At 47.5% G+C, this 20,406-nt stretch overlaps 1 protein-coding gene across 2 annotated transcripts in view; it reads left to right on the top strand.

Moving 5' to 3' along the window:
* The first annotated feature begins 9,376 nt into the window (after nucleotides 1-9,376).
* The window catches only part of LOC102451126 (asparaginase and isoaspartyl peptidase 1), a 42,704-nt gene continuing 31,674 nt past the window's right edge, over nucleotides 9,377-20,406 (top strand). Inside the window, exons 1-2 of one of the 2 annotated variants that reach the window (XM_089777110.1) lie at nucleotides 9,377-10,043; nucleotides 12,886-13,091. The gene's annotated coding sequence lies outside the window, so the exon portion shown is untranslated. The remainder of the gene's footprint in view (nucleotides 10,044-12,885; nucleotides 13,092-20,406) is intronic. The other variant, XM_089777109.1, reaches the window with a different exon arrangement.

The raw sequence follows: 20,406 nt of genomic DNA, 5'->3' as shown, positions 1-20,406 counted from the left end.
GACTATAAATCTGCACACAGCTGTGCTGAGTAACTTGTGAAAGTAGCACAGCAAAATAATGCAATAAATTTCAATTTGCTTTGCATCAACATATGTGTTTGAGAATATATAGACTCATAATAAATTATACTAAGTAGGTGACAACCTGCATTTGTGTCCATTAGTTTTTATCCCAACAGGGAAATATCCTACCTCAGGAGGTCAGATTCTTGATTGTAATGGCCTTCTTTGCATGTAAAAAATTTGTACCAATCGTTTTAGGTATTTATAAACTGACTTAGGTTTGTCTACACACTGAAGTTGTGCTAGTATGATTCATATTTGGTTAGTCAAATTGACACACTTATTGTCCTCCTGGGATAGACACTGATTTCTATGTGAGTTCCTTATGTCAGTGTAGCTTAAGTTATACACACTATGGCTACGTCTAGACTGGCATGATTTTCCGCAAATGCTTTTAACGGAAAAGTTTTTCCGTTAAAAGCATTTGTGGAAAAGAGCGTCTAGATTGGCATGGATGCTTTTGTGCAAAAGCACTTTTTGCGGAAAAGCGTTCGTGCCAATCTAGACGCGGTTTTGTGCAAGAAAGACCCGATCGCCATTTTCGCCATCGGGGCTTTTTTGCACAAAACGGTTCTCAGCTGTCTACACTGGCCCTCTTGTGCAAAAGCAATTGCACAAGAGGGCTTTTTCCCGAATGGGAGAGTCATTGTATTTGCAGAAGAACACTGACAATCTTACATGAGATTGTCAGTGTTCTTGCGCAAATTCAAAGCGGCCATTGTAGACAGCTGGCAGGTTTTTTCACAAAAGTGGCAACTTTTGCAGAAAAACTTGCCAGTCTAGACACAGCCAAGGAAATCGGCATCGATGTAACTAAATTGCTTTCTAAATCAATTTAATCAGTAAAATCAATAGACAACCAGGAGAGGGCTCAACTAAAGAAAAAAAAAGTGGATAGTGCACTTACATGATTAACATATAAAATGTAAATCCCTGTCACTTTGTTAATCCAATCAGTGACTATAGAAAACCATCCAATATAGTTTCTCTTTCATTTAATTACATTTTAATTTATTTTAAACTATTCTAACATTAAAGATTAAAACCAGGGATGAACATATAAATACCATCAAATTGCAATGGGGGAGGAGGGGCAGAGTGTTGAGGGAGTTGTAATATAACAGTACCTGAAAGAAATGTAAGTGTGGGAGTACCAGGGTAGGGGCTTGGGTTGTCAGTGGGTAGGCTCAAGAGAAGGACTGGGTGCTGGGGAGCAGGAGTTTGGTCTGAGGAAGGGCTCAGACATAGGGTTGGAGTGTGTGTGGAGGGGTGCAGGAGTCTAAGAGCAGGAGGCTAAGGGTGTGGGACCTCAAGGCAGGGATTGGGGTTTAGGGGGGGAGTGCACATGGCTCTCACAGTCAATGTTGTGTGCAATCAGGACACAGCTCACTTCACATGCTCTTGCTTTACATGCGTGTCACTTAATACTGGTAAAAAAAACTGCATGGACAGAAACCAGTAGAATCTGGCAACCCTGCATATGGGCAATGGTAAACAAAATGTCTCACAGGCCACGTATAGAATCCCAATGGGATGCATGCAGCCCACAGACCAGATTGCCCACCACTGGTCCAGCGCCCAGGGTCTGGGGTCCCCTGCACCTGGGACACTGGTGCCTGCCTTATGCCTGGGCCTTTGCTCCCAGACACACCTTGGGGGCAGGGATGGGGAGAGGTAGACAGGAGTAAAGCATCTAGATTTCAACTGACCTCCTCTGTCCCCGCAACCCCCACTCTTACAAATGTTGCAGTGCCACTGACCAGAACCTGGCTGGGAGCACACACTCCTCCTAGCGCACATCCCCACCTGGCCTCTTTAACCTGTCTGGCTGCCTGTTGCTGAGCATGGTGTAGGGGGCCACCACATAACCTTGCCTGCAGGAGAACTCTGGGAGCTGTTGGGCACCTGGCTGGGAGTGCACCATGTGCCATGACTCCTCCTGCATCAGAGCGCTCCCCAGTACCAGCTGGCTCCTCCTTACTGGAGTGATGCACCAGGGTGCACCACCTTACTTTCACCTCTGCAGGGGTGGTCAGTCAGTTCACAATTACTTAGATTGAGTGGCCTAAACCCTGGATGCAGGCAATATTCCAGCTGAACACTAAAGTTATGGCTATGGAGAAGGGTCAAGACAAACAAAGGCTATTTCTACATTGTACACCACTAGTGAAGGCATGTATGGTATGTGTTGCTACTTGCAACAGTGGAAAGCAAGCTGTGTCCACAGTGTGTTGTGTAACTGTATACATTTGTGAAAGATTCTGGCAAAGGCATCACCCAAAGTAGCATAGTTGGAATACAGATACACTTGTCAATATTCTTAACTTCAGATACAAAAATGATACTTGCATAAAATGGGATAATCATATGCAGTAAATCAGAACCTTTCTAATGATACCTTACATGGTTATCTTGCATAAAATACATCTCAAGTATGTCATATTCATATCATGAGTATATTCTCATAAAGGATATGGAATGGAATGTCACAGAACAATTTTATTTCCTTTAAAATGCAAATAATTCATCACATGCTCACATATGGGGTAGGCATCTGCCCTGAATTTTGCAAAACTACCCATAAATTCATGAAACTTCTGATTTTTTCAATAAGGCTATGTCTACACTGCAATTTCACTTTTCCAGTCTAGTTGCTACTAAGCTCTTTTCTCCCCTTGCCCTCTTCTCACACTTGCTCCCCATAATCCTTCTCCCCCTTGCCAGTGTGTGGAGTGGTGGTGGAGAGGGGATGTTGCCTAGCCCAACAAGCCCTGCAGAGATAGTTGCCCAGTCACTTCCCCTTCTTGTCCTCTCTCCACATGCTTCCTGTTTTCTGTGCCCTGCAGTGGAGTTGGGGGTGGGGGATGAGGGAATGGGGGGGGAGGATGAGTCAGTGGGAAAGGAATGGGGAGTGAGGGGAAAGAGAGGAGGGTATGGAAAAGAAAAGGAAATGAGGAATCAAATTGGGGGGAGCAGGAGTCCAGCATGCAGTGTCCCGTCAGCAGCAGCTAGGGATCCCTGGTTAAGCAGGCTCATCTAACCCTCACCCTGACAAGTCCTGCTTTCCTACATCTGGACTCATCCAACAAGCCCCCCAAACCCAGGCCTCCACCTCACTAAGCCCCAACAGGCTGCACCTGGACTCCCTAACCTATGAAGTCTCACTTCCCCAGCACCTGGACCCACACAGAACCCCACCTATCTCTGACTCTTCCAAGGAGCTTAACCAGAGTCCCATTGCCCCTATACCCAGAATACCCCAACTAGCCCTTGTACATCCAGATTTCCCACTTAGTCACCCACACCCAGACTGTCCCACACCTGGGTCCCCCCACGCTAACCCCTCCCCACTTAGATCATGCTGGGCTGAGCCTGCCCAGCTACGTCCGATACACCTGGCACCAGGGGTAAAGGGGGGGGGGCAGAGCTAGCCCCTATACTGTGTCAGGGTCAGGTGCAGCCTTACTGCCAAGTTCCTGTACTGGGGGAGGTTGAGGTTTCAGCATGATTGCTCCACCTCAATGTAGCCAGTGGCCTGTGCTCCCCTCTGCTAGAAATGTGAAGATAGGAATTTTCTTGATGGCCTTCCTGTCATAGACTTCTAATATGACATTGGACCTGTCATTTAAGGCTTGGTCTCAATGGGAGATTTTCCACTGATTTTAAAAAACCCAGCAGCTAAGGAACTTAATTATCCTTTGCCTCAGTTTCTCCATCTGAAAAAAGGGATAATAATAATACTTGCCTGCCTCACAGGAGTTTGTGTAAATTCATTGGTTTTAGTTAGGTGCTTTGATGTCATCAGATGGAAAGTGCTGAGAAGTACAATTTTTTGAAATTGTAAAAAAACACTTTGCAATCTTTCTGCTTTATTCACTGCTCCTGGATTACAGGAGAATTTACATTTGGGACTTTATGGGATGACTCCTCTTTGCAATGTGTGATGCTAGACCAATTTGCCAGAAGAGGCAGGGGTAGTGAGAGCAGGGCTCCACAAGGCCTTCCCCATCATTACTTTTAAAATGGCTATACGCAGTAGGCCAGCCAGCCTTATTCTGTGTGAGTGCTGCAGGGAAGGTAGGATCATTTGTTGCAGCAGGTACCCTGTGCTTCCCTGTTAAGAAGGACTGGGCAGAACAATACATGGCTAAAAGGAATGGATCCACCTCCAGCTGAGCCAGAGGAGCCCTTCAGAGCTTTCCCACAGGTAAGCAGTTGCCTGAGCAATTTGTTGTTGTTGGGTTTTTTGTTTTGGTTTTTTACTTGTTCAAATTCTGCGATGGGCAGAGCAGGGGGAGTGCGTGGTTGGGGAGGGCAGTGATCCTAAGCAGCGGTGCCTAGGGAGAGAGGGTTTGGAGGGAAGAAGGCGGGGGGGAGGGAAGAGGGAAGAGAGACATGGTGGCAAGGAAGAGAGAAGTTATTGTTAGGATAGGTCTCAACTCTTTTCAGTCTCTACCTTTTTAGAGGATGGGAGATTACATTTGCCTGGTGAGTACAGGGCTGGGGATTTGGTTCCTTTACCCCAAGGATATTTGGTCTGCCAGTCTGGATGCGATTACACTGCAGGGCTTATCTCAAAATAAGCTATGCAAATTGAGCTACGCCAATTGCAATCTTATTTCAAAGTACTGGGCGTCTACACAGCACTTATTTCGAAATGGAGCACTCCAACTTCCCTTATTTCTCGTACAATGAGGATTACAGGAGTTGGAGTACAAAGTCCTCCAGCTTGACTGTATTTTGACACTATTTCGAAATAACTGCCTGATGTATAAACGTGGACTATGTTATTTCGGAATAGTGCTAGTTATTTTGAAGTAGTGTTGCAGTGTAGAAGTACCCTTGGATACATAAACCTGGCACCATCATGCTGCCTCAGTGAGACATTTTGCTTTCTTGGTTCTGCAAGCTGAATGGGTGCTGTTGTTGTTAAAGCAGCAGCCAGCCTGTATTTTAGTGGCATGTCCCTTGGCAATTCTTATTCATTGTCTGAGGTACTTACTGCTGTTGAAACAGTCAACATAGGAAGCCCTCAACTTGTTTGTGTGAAAAAGTGGCAGCAACTTTTGCAGTCTGATTCTAGTCATTTTCTCCTAGGGTGGGGGTGGAGGGGGAAGGAGGCAAATGCTGGCTGAGGGCGAGACCTGACACCTTTTTTGACTGTGTGAAGAAAGGACATCTGAAGACAAGCCTGTAACTGTACCGGACTCAAACCAGTGTAACAGAATGACACGGATGCCCGAAGGAGGATTACCAGACTTTTATTAATCAGCGCTGATGGTCGTCCCCTCGAGCTTTACAGCAAAAAATAGCGAGGACGACCCCGTGCCACTCTGTGCATAGACTTTTATCGGATACATGAATAACAGTTTGATTGGCTTTTACATTTCATTGGTTAAAGCACAGCAATACATTATTTCTAACGTTCACGATTGACATTCCAGTAATTGGGGAGGGGTACTCTTATCTTATGCCTATGTGCGGTTTTACTCTGCCTGCTTGTGCCTGTCACAAGTTAGAAAATGTGAAATACAGCTTCATTCTTGCTTACAGGCTAGTGGGCCCCTAATTGCTGTTAGGCTAGTTCCTTATCTTTTTCGGGCAAGGGGCAAATTCCACTACAAGCCCAGCCTTTGGGCAAGGCGATCAAGGTGGTTGCCTTGGGCCCCACGCATTCAGGGCCCCACAGCCCTGCGCATTCACGGCCCTGTGTTGCCCAGCTCCCGGCCCCGCCCCACCCAGCCACTCACTCGCTGCCCTGACTGGGAGCCACAGTGGCCGTGTGGCTCAGTCAACCACAACATGCTGCCTTGGGCCCTGCAAACTCTTTGGCTGGGCCTGTCTGAAGAAGTGAGTTGTGCCCACAAAAGCTCATGATACAAATATATATATATATATATATATATATATATATATATATTATTCTTTAAGGAGCTACAGGACCATTGTGGTTTTTTAAACATTTTTTAGATACAGACTAACACTGCTACCACTCTGAGAGATTTTTCGATTAGCTTTAACTTGTGCTCGCCATTTTGTGTTCCCCAACATCAATGAGAGAGGTTTGCAAGTTGCCTGCATGTCAGCTATGAGTACACTGACCATCCATGCCAGATTTTCCAGGACAGGCCCAATTTTTAATGTCCTGTCTAGGTGTCCCCATGCAACAGTGAAATGTCCCAGAAAGCCCTGGGGCTCCAAATGCAGCTAGAAGTGGTTGTGTGCTGCTAATTCCCCTCCCCCCCCCCCTTCTGGGGGAATAAGAGACTGGTGGGACACTTCCTGAAGCCTTTCCCTGCTGCTGGGAATCCAGCCAATAGAAGCAGGGGGAGGTGTTTCCTGTTGGAGCGCACAAAAGCAAGTAAACGGCTTGGGGGAGGGGAAGGCAGGGAACTGGCCCACAGTTCAGCTGGGCTGCTGGATGGGGGAAGTGCGGGTGGTCTGTGGTTCAGCTGAGCTGAGGGGGTGGTGCTGGGAACTGGTGCTCAGTTCAGCTGGGCTGTGAGGTGGGGAGATGTGGGTAGGGTTGCCAGGTGTTCACCCAGACAGTCCGGTATTTTCATCTCCTGTCCGGTAAAAAACTTCAGAGAATACCAGAGACCTAAAATGTCCGATATTTTCCGATTTTTTCCCTGGCCAGGAGGCGAAAATGCCGGTCACCTGGCAACCCTACAAACACTCAGTGCCCGGCCTCCCAATGACCACAGCCCCCATGCTTACCTGGTTCCGCAAGGCTGCTGGCACAAATTGGCTGCTGACCAAGGGGAAGCCGGGTCTTAGTACTCAACCACTCCCCTGTTCCTGTCCCTGCACTCACTCTTAATGGGGACATGCTGTTTTAATTTAATTTTTTTTTTTTTTGGATCAACAACTTTGGTCCCTCCCCTTTTTCCCCCCCTTCAGCAGAATTTTTTTCCTGTTTTTTTTTGCGGGGGTGGGTGGTCGGTATTTTTGTTTCAACCATCTAGCAACCCTAGATGCAGGCAGCCCACAGTTCAGCTGGGTTGCTGGGGGAGCAGGTGCAAGTGGCCCATGGTTAAGCTGAGCTGTGGGGGGAGAGGTGTGGGGTGGCTGTAGTTCAGCTGGGTTGCTGCGGGGGAAGTACAGGCAGCACATGGTTCAGTTGGAAGCAGGAGACAGAGATGCTGGGAACTGTCATGTGCGGTTCAGCTGGGCTGTGAAGGGGAGATGTGGGCAGCACAAGGTACAGCTGGGCTGTGAAGGAGGGTGCAGGGAACTGGCATGCCTCAGCTGAGCTGGAGGGGAATGCACAAAACTGATTGGCTGGGGGGAACCAATGCACTGCTCAGCAGGACTGCATGTTTTGGGGAAGCTAAGAAGTCTGGGGTGGGCGCAACAGCAGGGGGCCTGAAATGAGGAAAAATCCCTCATTTGGGACCAGTCAGGTCCCGGGTGTGCCAGACCAGGGAGGTCCAATACCTACCTCACGTCCCTTCCTGCGCCCTACCTTCTGGCCAGACACCCTGTCCCCAGTCTGTTCTTGCACCCTCCCTCTTGGCCAGACACCCTATTCTCACCATGCTCCTGCATCCACCGTTGCTCCTTGCACCCTTCTTCCTGGCCACACAGTGCACTTTCCCTTGCTCCTGCTCCCTCCCCCTGGCCAGACACCCTACTCCCACCCTGCTTCTGCACCCTACCTCCCACCCAGACCTCACAACCTCACCTCCTTCTGCTCCCATCTCCCTCCCAGATCCCACACCCCAACCCTCTCCCACTCGCTGGCAGCCCTGTCACACACACTGAACCTCTCATTTTGTCCCCACCACGGAACCTAAGGGGGTCCATAAAATCCACCAGAAAAGTAAATTGGACCTATGAGAAGCCCTAAACCTCAGTCCTTCCTGTCCCTGCCCCTCACCCTGTGGGGCTGGAGCACCAGAGAAGTAAGGTATCTCAGTTGGGAGCCACAGTGAGCATTGGCGGTGCATCTAGACTGGCAAGATTTTGCGCAAAAGCGGCCTCTTTTGTGCAAAAACTTGCCAGCTGTCTATACTGGCCGCTTGAATTTGCGCAAGAGCACTGATGTTCTAATGTAAGAATTCAGTGCTTCTTGCACAAATACTTTGACGCTCCCGCTCAGGGATAAGCCCTCTTGTGCAAGAATACTTGCACAAGACGGCCAGTGTAGACAGGCACCTTAATTTTTTGCACAAGAAAGTGCGATGGCTAAAATGGCCATCGAAGCTTTCTTGCGCAAAAGCGCGTCTAGATTGGGCACGGATGCTTTTGCGCAAAAGCACTTTTTGTGCAAAAGCATCCGTGCCGATCTAGATGCTCTTTTGCGGAAATACTTTTAATGGAAAAACTTTTCCGTTAAAAGTATTTCTGCAAAATCATGCCAGTCTAGACGCAGCCCAAGAGGAGAGGAGGGTTATTTTTGCTTCTCATTTGTGTGGTCCCCAACTGATTTTTCTGTGAGTCAGTGGCCTCCAACCCAAAAAAAGGTTGCCTGCCCCTGCTATAAATAAAAAACATTGAAACCGTTTGTGTTGGACATAAATTATTTGATTTAAAATGAAGTTTGATAAACTAACATGAGTTAAAATGCTTAATCTGTTTACTGATTTTAAACCCTACTGCAGCACTAAGAAAATGGCTTGGGCATAATTTATGTAACTAACAGTGAGTTTCCATTAGCAGTTGGTGGTCCCTGGAAAGGTTTACATTGAGCCAGGTGGTACACAGGCCAAAAAGTTTGACAACCACTGAAACAGAGGCACCCCTGGTCCCTCCCCCGGAGTTAATGCAATGCAAGTTGAATTAATACAATTGCAGTACAGTTGCATGGGGGGATCCTATGGGGCCTAAAGCCATCCCTCTTAGTAGAGAACAGTAGAAGGAGTTCTTGAAGGGGGTCACCCCCCCTTCTGGTCACATGTCCATCTTGACCCCAGAAGTTACTACCTCCAAGAATGGGACTTCATACAGCAGATGTGCAGGGCCTAAGGAATTGGGAGCATGGCTAATAAGGTCAAGGGGCATGGCTAATGAGGCCAGGGGTGTGGCTAATATGTCCCTATTTTTGGTTCAGAAAATATGGTCACTGTAGCCATGAGGGTATATAATAAACCTGTGACTGATATTTTGTATTAACAAATGTAGTGCTTTTAATCAGGTACCTTCTGCCTGTCTGACACCTGCTGCAAAACAGGCAGCATTTCATTGGGAAAGAAATTTCAGAAAAGTGGAGGGTTTTTTCAAAAATAATCTGCTTTGGTTCAGGGGACAAGAAGGGAGTGAGCAGGGACACAGCATGCTCAGGGAAGAGGAGGGAGATTGTGGGAAGGGAGCAGGACCTGAGTGAGGAAGCTCCCACCTTCCAAGTGGAAGTTTTACCAAGCACCCATGGTTTTCCTTCGCTAGTTTGCACTTCCCTGCTGAAGCTGAAGGCACTTTCCCTTCCCTGCCTTCAGCTTCCTGAGCCCTTTTCTCTCCTCACCTCACAACAATCTCAAAGAGAGCAGAATCCTCCCCCCATCCCATCACCACTTCCTAGAGGATAAGGGGAAAGAGGCAAGAAATCTTGAGAGATCATCTCAGCTTCCAACCTATTAACAGGCAGGGGAGATGGCACCTGCACTAGCCTTGTTTCTGAAAGACGTAGGGAGCTGGTAGCCATTTTAACTAAGGGAGCCTTCTTGCTTCAAATCCGTTCAAAGACAGGCAAGCTGCCGCTCTTTTTGCTAAGGGCACATCTACTTGATCATCTGCCGCTCATGTGATCAGCAGCCTCGGGATTAGAGCCATCGTCTGTGGAAGCAAGACCGAGCGTTTGCAGCCCTGGGGCTCCTGTTGTGTCCATTCATACGATTTCCCACTCACTAGTGAAGTCTGCACGAGCAATCACTTGTGGTGTGAGTAACCCCACCCTGTAGTCAGGCTGCAGCAGCCTGGATGAATCAGTTTCTTGCGTTTTCTGCTGCTCTCGCTGATTTGCTATGCAGGGAGATTGTCAGGTATTTCTAGGAACTGTGGCTTGTCAGCGGGTGCAGGTGGGGAATTGTGAATGAGGGAGACACTTAAGCTCTGGTTATTCAACATCATGTAGCAAAACCCTTTGCCCTCAAGAGGCAGGGGGATGGGTGTGTGTCTGTGTGGAGACTCGAGTTCTGAAATCTATTTTCTCTTCCGCAGAGCAGGGGAACAAATCTGCATTCCTAAAGTGTATCATTGTGTGCTAAAAAGAGGTGTAATTTCCCCCATTTATTTAATCTCGGTAGTAGTCAGTACTGCAAATCTAATCTGTTGAGAGGATTAATGATTATGGAGTAAAAGAGTTTGATCCCCAACAGCTGTGGAGGGTAAACTAACTACTTTCAAAGTTAGGACTGCAAAGGAGAAATAACAATAAAGACAAAGGTCTCTTTGGTGAAAACAAGTGTGTGTGTAGATTTTTTTTAATGCAGTACATTTAGATGGATGTTGATGTCTCAAGATGCCTTAATTTTTTACAGGGAAGCAAAGAAATTAATGTTTCTTTGTATAAAGTCAAAGACAAAAATTAAACTGTTTGCTATCATCTTTTAACATATTGTGTTTCACAGAGTACAGAGTTTGTGCTTACCTCACAAGTGGTCAAAGGTTTGAAATCCAGGCAAAAGCATGAGTTAAGTTTTAAACAAAGGCCAAATCTTGCTTAACACTTCCTTAATGTCAAGTGAGCAGCTTTAGCTTACTTTTTGCAAACATGTTTATTAAAGTGGAGGATAAGGATTATTTGCCTAACATAAAGGAAGAAGCTCCAAGTTTTTGTTTCCTTATTATTTGTTATAGAAGAATTATTTCTCCATGTGCGAGAGAAACTTCTTAAAACAGGTGGAGGGAGACACCTTGATTATGGAATATTTTGAAATGTGCAGCTGTAAATATAGCTGTAGTGTGCAAGCTTATACTTAAAGCTTCCTAAAGTTAGGATTCACTAACAAAATTACACATGAAGTGAATGAAGGTTGCTTGCATATATTTTGAGACCAAATTCTTTCCATCACTGTATAAAAAGAGCAACCAAAACCATTTCAGGTGCAGAATTGTCATGATCTCATTTTTCCACCTTTTTTTCTCTCTCCTACTTAACCATATGATTAAAAAACTTCAGAGGTGTAGCTGAGTTAGTCTGTAACTTAAAAAACAACTAATAGACTAGCAGCACCTTAAAGACTAACAAAACATGTAGATGGTATTATGAGCTTTTATCATGTGAAGAAGTGGGTGATAACATTTACATGTTTGGGGTAGCCGAGTTAGTAAGTTACAGAAAAAAACAGCAAGCAAATGGTCTGGTTAACTCCCGTCATCTGAAGAAATGGGCTGTGCCCCCCAAAGCTCATGATACCATCTACATGTTTTGTTAATCTATAAAGTGCTACCAGATCATTTATTTACATGTTTTGTTAGTCTTTGAAGTGTTGCTAGACTCTTTGTTGTTTTTTAAGTTTTTCCATATGATTCAAGCAGTTTGTAGTTGCTGTTTCTGGGCTTTATTTACTTGCTGTACAAACAATCATAATGCAGAAAGAGAATTCACAGATCAGAGTTTTAAATAAGATCATGTTTCTCCTAGGAAGTGTTTTCCTCTTTTGTCTTCAGTATAATTCTAGTTCTCATTAGTTGATTTATTTATTTGGACTATAAAATATGTGCATATCACCAGGGCTCGACAGTTACGGCAATCTACTCGCCCGTGGCGAATAGATTTTAGCCCGGCACGGTTCTGCAGCGCAATCAGCGCATGCGCAGTATGCCAAACCGTGCGACTGGCGAGCAGGGCTTGCCGCCGCTTGTCAAACCCTGCATATCACAATATCTCAAGCCACATGAAAAATATAATTGAAAAAGCACATAACTGAAATAGGGATTTAAGAGACTAGTTGCTTTCCTCCCCTCCCCCCGCTGCCTCTGTCAGCAAGGGGGGAGAAACAGGAGCTGGTTCCCCCCAGCACCATCTCCATGGGGGACAGGAAAGGTAGAGGCATAGTGGAAACAGTGTGAGTGAGGACTGAAGCAGTCTCTGCTTGTGCCGACCCCCAATGCGGCTTTTGTACATTTCAAATGCAGAAGCGCCTGTGCTCCCTGGAGAGATTACTTTTGAAATGTACAAGAGCCCTAACAGGCAGAGGCTTCAAAGGCTGAGGTGTTGCAGGAAGCATGGGGCTAGTGAGGAAACTCCCACTGGTCCCACGATCCCTACCGGGCTTCCTTTTGAAATGTACAAGATCCCCACTGTGGCTCTTGTACGTTTCAAAAGGAAGCCCCTCCTTCCCCCCGCCCCCCCTGGCCCCCCCCTCCCCACCGAGGGACTTTCACTTTTGAACTGTAGCAAGAGCCCTGATGGCGGAGGTGTCCGTCAAAGGCAGAGGCTCACATATAGACTAATCGAATAGTCTATGGAAATCCAATTGACTATTCAATTAGTTAATCTAAATTTAACATCCCTAAACTGAAATAGTTCAAACCGATTTCTCTTTCCTTTGAGATAAGAAGGGTCTGTGTTGTATCTACTAATGTCAAATGCAGAACTTCAGTTGACTGTAGTGAAAGTAGGAATGGATCTTTTAAGACATTCCTTCCTCAATCCATCCCTCAAGAAAATGCTGTGTAAATAGATGGTCTTCAAAAAATGCTGTGAAGGACAACATACTTATGCCCTGTCAGCACTTGAGGTGAATTACAGTCAGGAAGCCTGTATTGAGATTTCATCTGTGTGGCTGGAACATGAAGAAAGGGGCAATTGCTAAAGCTTCTTGCCTTGCATGTGTTTTAGGAAAATTAATCCTGAATAACATATTTGTACATCTGTAGTTGGCAAGGATTTGGCATTATGAAGCCTGTTATTGTGGTTCATGGTGGAGCTGGCAGCATCTTTAAAGACCGAGAAGAAGGAGCTCGTTCAGGTATTATCAGAGCAGCACTGAAAGGTTACAGCATCCTTAAACAAGGAGGCAGCGCATTAGATGCAGTTGAAGATGCAGTGGTATCAATGGAAGATGATCCACATTTTAATGCAGGTAATTTTTTAAGTATATCACCATAGAATTAAATCTATATGTACTGCATAATTATCCTAGTTTATTTTTCTCTGTTAGCTAGGGGTACGTGGCTTTTTCATTGTGGTGCATTTAGTTGAGCACAGACTGCAGTTAATCTGGATGCTGGCCTCTCAAGATGTCTTATTACTCATTGTAAGTAAAAAGCATGTAGTTACATATAGATTCACAAAAGGAGAGGAGTGTCTCTATTTTTGGTTTCAGTTTTTTTTTTAAATACCTACAGCTTTGTTCTTAATCTGCAGTGTTGGTGTTCTGCAGAAGTTCCTTCATTTTTATGCTATTTAATAAAACCCACACCCTCAGAAGTGAATTGTACTTTCATTTATAATCCTGGCATTCCCATGTAAATCATCTCAGTACAACTATGGGCAAAACTTGGACCTAAATTTTGTCTGTATTTGTCCTATACAGGCAGTCCCCGGGTTACGTACAAGATAGGGACTGTAGGTTTGTTCTTAAGTTGAATCTGTATGTAAGTCGGAACTGGCGTCCAGATTCTGCCGCTGCTGAAACTGATCAGTTTCAACAGCGGCTGAATCTGGACGCCAGTTCTGACTTACATACAGATTCAACTTAAGTACCCCAGGCATCCCCAAGTCAGCTGCTGCTGAAACTGATCAGCGGCTGATTCCAGGAAGCCCGGGGCAGGGGCTTCCTATAGTCAGCCACTGGTCAGTTTCAGCAGCGGCTGACTTGGGGACGCCTGGGGCAGAGCAGCTGGGGTGCTGCTGGGTTGGTCCAGTAGCGCCGCTGCTCCTCGGCGCTACTGGACCAACCCAGCAGCACCCAAGCTGCTCTGCCGCAGGCGTCCTGATTCAGCCGCTGCTGAAACTGACCAGCAGTGGCTGAATCAGGACGCCTGGGGCAGAGCAGCTGGGGTGCTGCCGGGTTGGTCCAGTAGCGCCCAGAGTGGCGCTACGGGACCAACCGGCAGCGCCCCAGCTGCTGTACCACAGGCATCCGGAGCAAAGCCGCGGAGCATAGGGGCAGTGGGACAGCCCAGACGCGCCGTGGCTGTCCTGCTGCCCTCGGGCTCCGTGGCTTTGCTCTGCTTTGCTCCCCGTCCCCCTGGTCTGCAGACCCGGGGGATGGGGAGCAAAGCAGAGCAAAGCCGTGGAGCACGCGGAGACGCGTCTGGGCTGTCAGCTGCCTGCGTGCTCCGCGGCTTTGCTCTGCTTTGCTCCAGGGGGACCTTTGCAGACCAGGGGGACAGGGAGCAAAGCAGAGCAAAGCGGCGGAGCACACGGGCAGCAGACAGCCCAGACGCGTCTGGGCTGTCCGCTGCCCACGTACTCCGCCGCTTTGCTTCTTTTCCCTGGTCTGCTGGAGACCAGGGAGAGGGAGGGCCCCGTTCGTAACTGCGGATCCGCATAACTCGGGGACTGCCTGTATCTACTGACTGAAGTAGGTAATTTGTGAATTCTTATGTGTGCACACTTAAACTTAATATCCTTAAACTTAGTAGAGATATATCATTGCTTAGAAAAACACAAAATAATTGGTTAAAACTACGAGGTAGGACAGAAATTACAAATGTGATAGACAACCACAAAAGTCCCATGGTTCTGAATTGACGTATATGATAATAAGTTGAGATCAAAGGTATGCTGACCTATAGGGAAAAGATAGTTCACCATCAATAAGGTGAAGAAATACAAATTAGGAGAAAATAATGAAATATCCCCTATTGTATATGTATAAAATATAACAACATCCACGTAACATATGGTAAAAGTGGCATCCCAGCCGAGGGGCCATAAGAGAAAATGATGTATTCCTTGGGAGGTGCCAGAATGATGGCTACTGGTGATGATGGGGAAAGCAAAGGTGATGAAGAAGTTAATGGCTAACAGCTCAAGTTGTTCTAGAAGGAATAGTGTGAGTATATGGTATGGAAATAGAGAGATACATTCCCTATCTGTCATATGAAGTTGGGGTATTTGTGATTGTGCTAAATGTATGAATAAACAATATTTGTAATTATACAAGAGTTCCTAGTCCTAGCAAGGCAGGCCTCTTACTCAGTGCAGCAACAGCAGGGCAAGATCTTTCCTTCTGGGAGGGGGGCTGGGAGAGAGATGTTAGTCCTTGTAACCAGCCTTCAGCCCCCCCCCCCCCCCCCTTCTGAGGTCTCTGAGGTATATTCATTCCTCTTCACTTTATTCATTGTCTGAATTGTCAATCTTGTAGACATCAAGCTCAGACAGTAACTGATACTGAAAAGTTACATTTTTCTCAGTAGGACAAGAAAGGTGATCATCTGCAAAACACTGCCCTCACCTTGCCCATTTTCAAAAAAACATGACTAAGAATCTCAAGTCATGTCCTTTGACCCTATTATAATAATCCATTAAAATGGAGTGGCTGTGCCACAAGGCCGAGAATCTGCTGGTGAAATTTGCTTTATGTCACCTCATTAGCTTCACTGCACTGATTCCTTTGGCTTCAGTGAACTAGTGTAACTGAGAGGAAGAATTTAGACCGAGGTGGGCAATAATTTTTGTCTGGGGGCAACTACAGAATTTTTTGAAGTAGCCCTGGACCACCCCGGAAAGGATGGGGCCTAAACAGGAAGGGTAGGGGCTTCCTACTCTGGTGGGGCTACCCCACCTCCAGACCATGATTGGTCTGGGGGGGAGCCCCTTTTCCCTCCCTTTCCACTAGGCACCCATGCCCTAGAAGAGGCTTGGCACACTCTCCCATCCCCAGGCCAAACAGGGCCTGGGGACAGGGGAGCATGCAAAGCCTCCTCCTGTCCTGCGAGGAGCAAGTGGTTCTTTGAAGCACTGTGCGCTGCTTGCATGGCAGGGCGGGGGGAAAGCAGAGAAAGTTTCACGTGCTCCCCCGCCCCCAGGCCAATCAGGAAAAGGGCCAATTGAGCCTGGGGATGGGGAGCTGCATGAAGCTTCCTTTGCTCTCACCCCCCCCCCCTCCCCGAGCAGTGCTTCAAAACATCATGTGCTCCTTGCAGGGTGGGGGCAGAGCCAAGAAGGCTTCCAGCACTCCCCCGCTCCTAGGCCATAATTGGCCTGGGAGGCAGGGGAGCAGCAGGGCCTCTGTGAGTTGGATCCGGCCCACAGAGGCCCTTTTGCCCACCCGGATTTAGACCCATGTGTTTAAACTAGGAAGGTTGTAGAATCTCTGTCACTGGACATATTTAAGAGCAGGCTGGATAGACATCTATCAGGGATGATCTAGATGTTGCTTGGTCCTGTTGTGAGGCCAGGGGACTGGACTTGATGATCTCTTAAGGTCCCTTCCAGTTCTAGTATTCAATGATTTTATGAAACTGAGAACAGCTTCTCAAAATTTCTCAAACTATTGCAAATGGCTGGTAAAACTTCAGGTTATCCTGTACCAAAAAGATCATCAGTCAAAAATGTTAACATTTAACTAGTATGTAAAGCAAAGTACTTGTTATGTGGCTTCCCGTTTTTTGGACTGAGTTTTGTGGCCACCGTTTGTTATATGAGAAAATAGATTGTTTTGCTTAATAATGCTTACTCAAATTTATTCTTTCCCCCCCTCAGATAACTCTGAATTCTGTCCTCTTTTTATAATGACTTCACATATTAAATGTCAACGGACTTTTAACAAAAAATTGCTAAGGTTGTGAGCCTAAGCTTTCAGTGAAATAGTTATCCAGCTTGCTTGTTAAAGTTTGCTTCCCTAATGCCCATGATAAATAGTTGTAATCACTGACATACACAGCTACATGTGATAAAGATCATTGAGAACAGCTGTATTTAATGAGTAGGAGAAAATGAGCTGAAAGCTATGTGAAGAGAGGCCTGATTGGAGTGGCTGTTTAAAACTCACCATGTGGTGCTTATCTCCATAAAGGAGAGAGCCATTATATTGTGTAATGATTTACTGGAAAACACCAGCTAAGAGACAATGAGGGAGTGGGAGGTAATAGATGTAAGGACCAAGTGATGAAAGTCTCTTCTCAGATAACAGAGTTCAGGTGGATTTATAAGGCAGTGGGCAAGCGACCAAGGAGCTTGCGAACAGGTGAGTGCTAACAGGGGCTACGTCTAGACTGGCATGATTTTCCGGAAATACTTTTAACGGAAAAGGTTTTCCGTTAAAAGTATTTCCGGAAAAGAGCATCTAGATTGGTCCCGGAGTTATCGTTATAACGATGCGCTTTTGCGGAAAAACATGTCTAGATTGGCGGCGCGCTTTTGCGCAAAAGCAGAAGCCCGGAACCATTTTGAAGAGGGCCACCAGACCTTTCCAGGGGTGGGGCTGGAGCTCCGTTGAGAAACGTGCTTAAAGGGGTCTCGCTGGACAGCCGTTTGTCTCCTGCACCGTGCGTTAGGACCTCTGGCAGGGACTGATAGCCATAGCAGCTTTAGTGGTTGCCCTCAGACTTTTGGGGACGCCACTCTTTCCCCCCTACTGCTTTTTCCAGATTTTGCTTTCTTGTGCCCTGCTCAGTCTGCCATGGAGCCGTGGGTGGCCATGTGCCTGCTCTGGCCCCTGTTGGCCATTTTTGAGTGCCTGCAACTGGTGCTCCAGGCCGGTGCCCTCGTCTTTCAGGACCAGGAGGCAGAGATCGCATTCAACTCCCTCACCAGGGAGGCCATGGCGTCCCTGTGGCATCAGCACCCCAGGGTGGAGAGGCCATTCTGGAGATTGGACACCAGTACGGACTGGTGGAACCGGCTGGTCCTCGGGCAATGGGACGACCAGCAGTGGCTCCAGAGTTTCCGCATGCGAAAGCGGACGTTCCTGGATCTGTGCGCCTGGCTCACCCCCGCGCTACAGAGAGCCACCACCTGGCTGCGTGCACCCATCCCCGTCAACAAGAGGGTCGCCATCGCGCTATGGAAGCTGGCCACCCCGGACAGCTACCGCTTGGTGGCACATTAATTCGGGGTGGGAAGATCCACCGTCGGTGTCGTCGTGATGCAGGTAAGTCCCAGGGGGAGTAGGGTGGGGGGGGAGTGTTGCACTCCATGCCCAGGGGCAGCCAAGACTCCAGGCTGGGTCACCCAGGGGTTTGGACCATCCCTCCCTTGCACAGGCCTGCTGGTGGGGGGGCCCTGGTGTGTGTGTGTGTGGGGACAGGGAATCACGGGGGGGGGGGGCCATGGGAGCGCACACTCACCCCTGCCTTATGTGATATGTTCCCTTGTTTTTCTCTGCACCCTTCTGCAGGTCGTCCATGCCATCAATGATGTCTTGCTACCGAGAGTCATCCACCTGCGCGACGTGGACGCTACGCTGGCTGGCTTCGCTCCCCTCGGGTTCCCCAACTGCGGGGGAGCCCTGGATGCAACCCACATCCCAGTCCGGGCCCTGGAGCATTGAGCAGCCCATTTCACGAACAGGAAGGAATACTGCTTGATTGTTCTCCAGGCCCTCGTGGACCACCGGGGCCGCTTCCTGGATGTCTATGCGAGCTGGTCCGGCAGGGCACACGACGCCCGCATCCTCCGCAACTCTGGACTCTTTTGCAGGCTGGAAGCGGGCACCTACTTCCCCCGGCGGGAGTTGACTGTCGGGGATGTGCCTATGCCCATCTGCGTCATTGGGGACACGGCCTCTCCTCTGCTGCCCTGGCTAATGTGGCCCTACACGGGGCAGCTGGACCAGAACCGGGCCCGGTTCAACGACCGCCTCAACCGGGCCCGAAATCAGGTGGAGCTCGCCTTTGACCGCTTAAAAGCCCGCTTCCGTTGTTTGCTCACCCGTCTCAAGATGGGTGTGTGGAATGCAACGGAGGTACTGGCGCATGCTGTGTGCTCCACAGCATTGTGGAGCGGAGTGGGGAGGCCTTCCTCCCTGCATGGCTGGCAGCCGAGGCACAGACATTCGAACAGCCCCACAGAGCTGCCGTCCGCCAGGCACACCAGGATGGGGTGCGCATCAGAGAGGCCCTGACGGACATGTTCGCACAAGCCCCATAGTAGGGTCGCCTGGGTCTCCCCATACGACTCCCTCCCGTCCCCTCCTCTTCCCCCCCGCTCTCCCTTACCTCCCCTCAATTGTAAAGCGTCGGTTCCAAGCACATCGGCCGTCATCGTGAATGTTCGTCGGGTGCGTCAGACGTAGTTAGGGTTTTTCTTTTTAGTTTAGGCTAGGGTTTAGGCCACCATTGCCTGTCCGAGCTGTCCCGAAGAACAGGAAGAGGATTCGTGGTTCGTGCGGAAGGCTCGAGTCAGCATACCCGATTCCAGTAGTCTTTGAGGGATCTCCTGGCTGTTCCTCTCCCGAGGCCCGGAAGGACCAAAGGATTGAGGTTGCCAGCAACACTACAATCATGCCCTGCGTCTAGACTATGTTACATATTTCTTTTCTGTGCGTCTTTTAACCTTTCTTGCTTGTTTGCTAGCTATATTAATATAGTTGTGGTTTAAATTTTACTTAAAAGTGACAGTATTTATTTATGCGCCACAAATGCCCACTTAAAGGGCCGACCGGTGATAGATACAGATTTTGGTGTCCGCATTTTGTAATCCTCTTAAATTTAGTTGGCTAATTGGCATCTCAATTCATTTATTACAGTTACCTCGAGTAACACAATAACCAACACAGTTTGGTTTTCAACTGAAAAATTGTCAGGCACAACTTGCCCTTTGTGAATCAATGCTGACTATTCCTAATCACTTTCCTCTCTTCCAAGTGCCTCAAAATGGATTCCTTAAGGATCCCTTCCATGATTTTTCCGGGAACGTAGGTAAGACCGACCAGCCTATAGTTCCCTGGATCGTCCTTCTTCCCTTTTTTGAAGATGGGCACTACATTTGCCTTTTTCCAATCATCCAGGATTTCTCCCACTCTCCACAACTTTTCAAAGATAATAGCCAAAAGCTCCTCAATGACATTTGCCAACTCCCTCAGTACCCTCAGATGCATTAAGTCTGGACCCATGGATTTGTGTACGTTTAGCTTTTCTAAATAGTTCCTAACTTGTTCTTTACCCACACGGGCTGTCCATCTTCATCCCTCCCAAATTTGGGGGTATTATCTTGGAATAAGGTGCTAGTTTAGACCAGTGCAAAGAGGAGAATACCTTTTTCACAGTTTAAGCACCAAACCTGTTAGAAACACTTTCAAATGGAATTATGAGCTTGATTTCAAATGGAATTGTATTCTCTCTCTCACGCTGTCTGCAAGACTTGTATATTTGTGCTGATTTTAGCGATGATCAGATACCAACTGGCACCAGTATCACCCTGCTTATCACACAGTACATCTCATTATTAAAGAAAGGTTTCACTACTGAATTGACAAATAATTACAAAAGCTATCCCAAGAACTG

This window comes from Pelodiscus sinensis, chromosome 3 (assembly GCF_052426305.1).
Source record: "Pelodiscus sinensis isolate ZL-2025 chromosome 3, ASM5242630v1, whole genome shotgun sequence".
NCBI classification, from domain to species: Eukaryota; Metazoa; Chordata; order Testudines; family Trionychidae; genus Pelodiscus; species Pelodiscus sinensis.
Note: the sequence above shows the minus strand (reverse complement) of the source record. Positions and strands in the feature narration are given on the sequence as shown.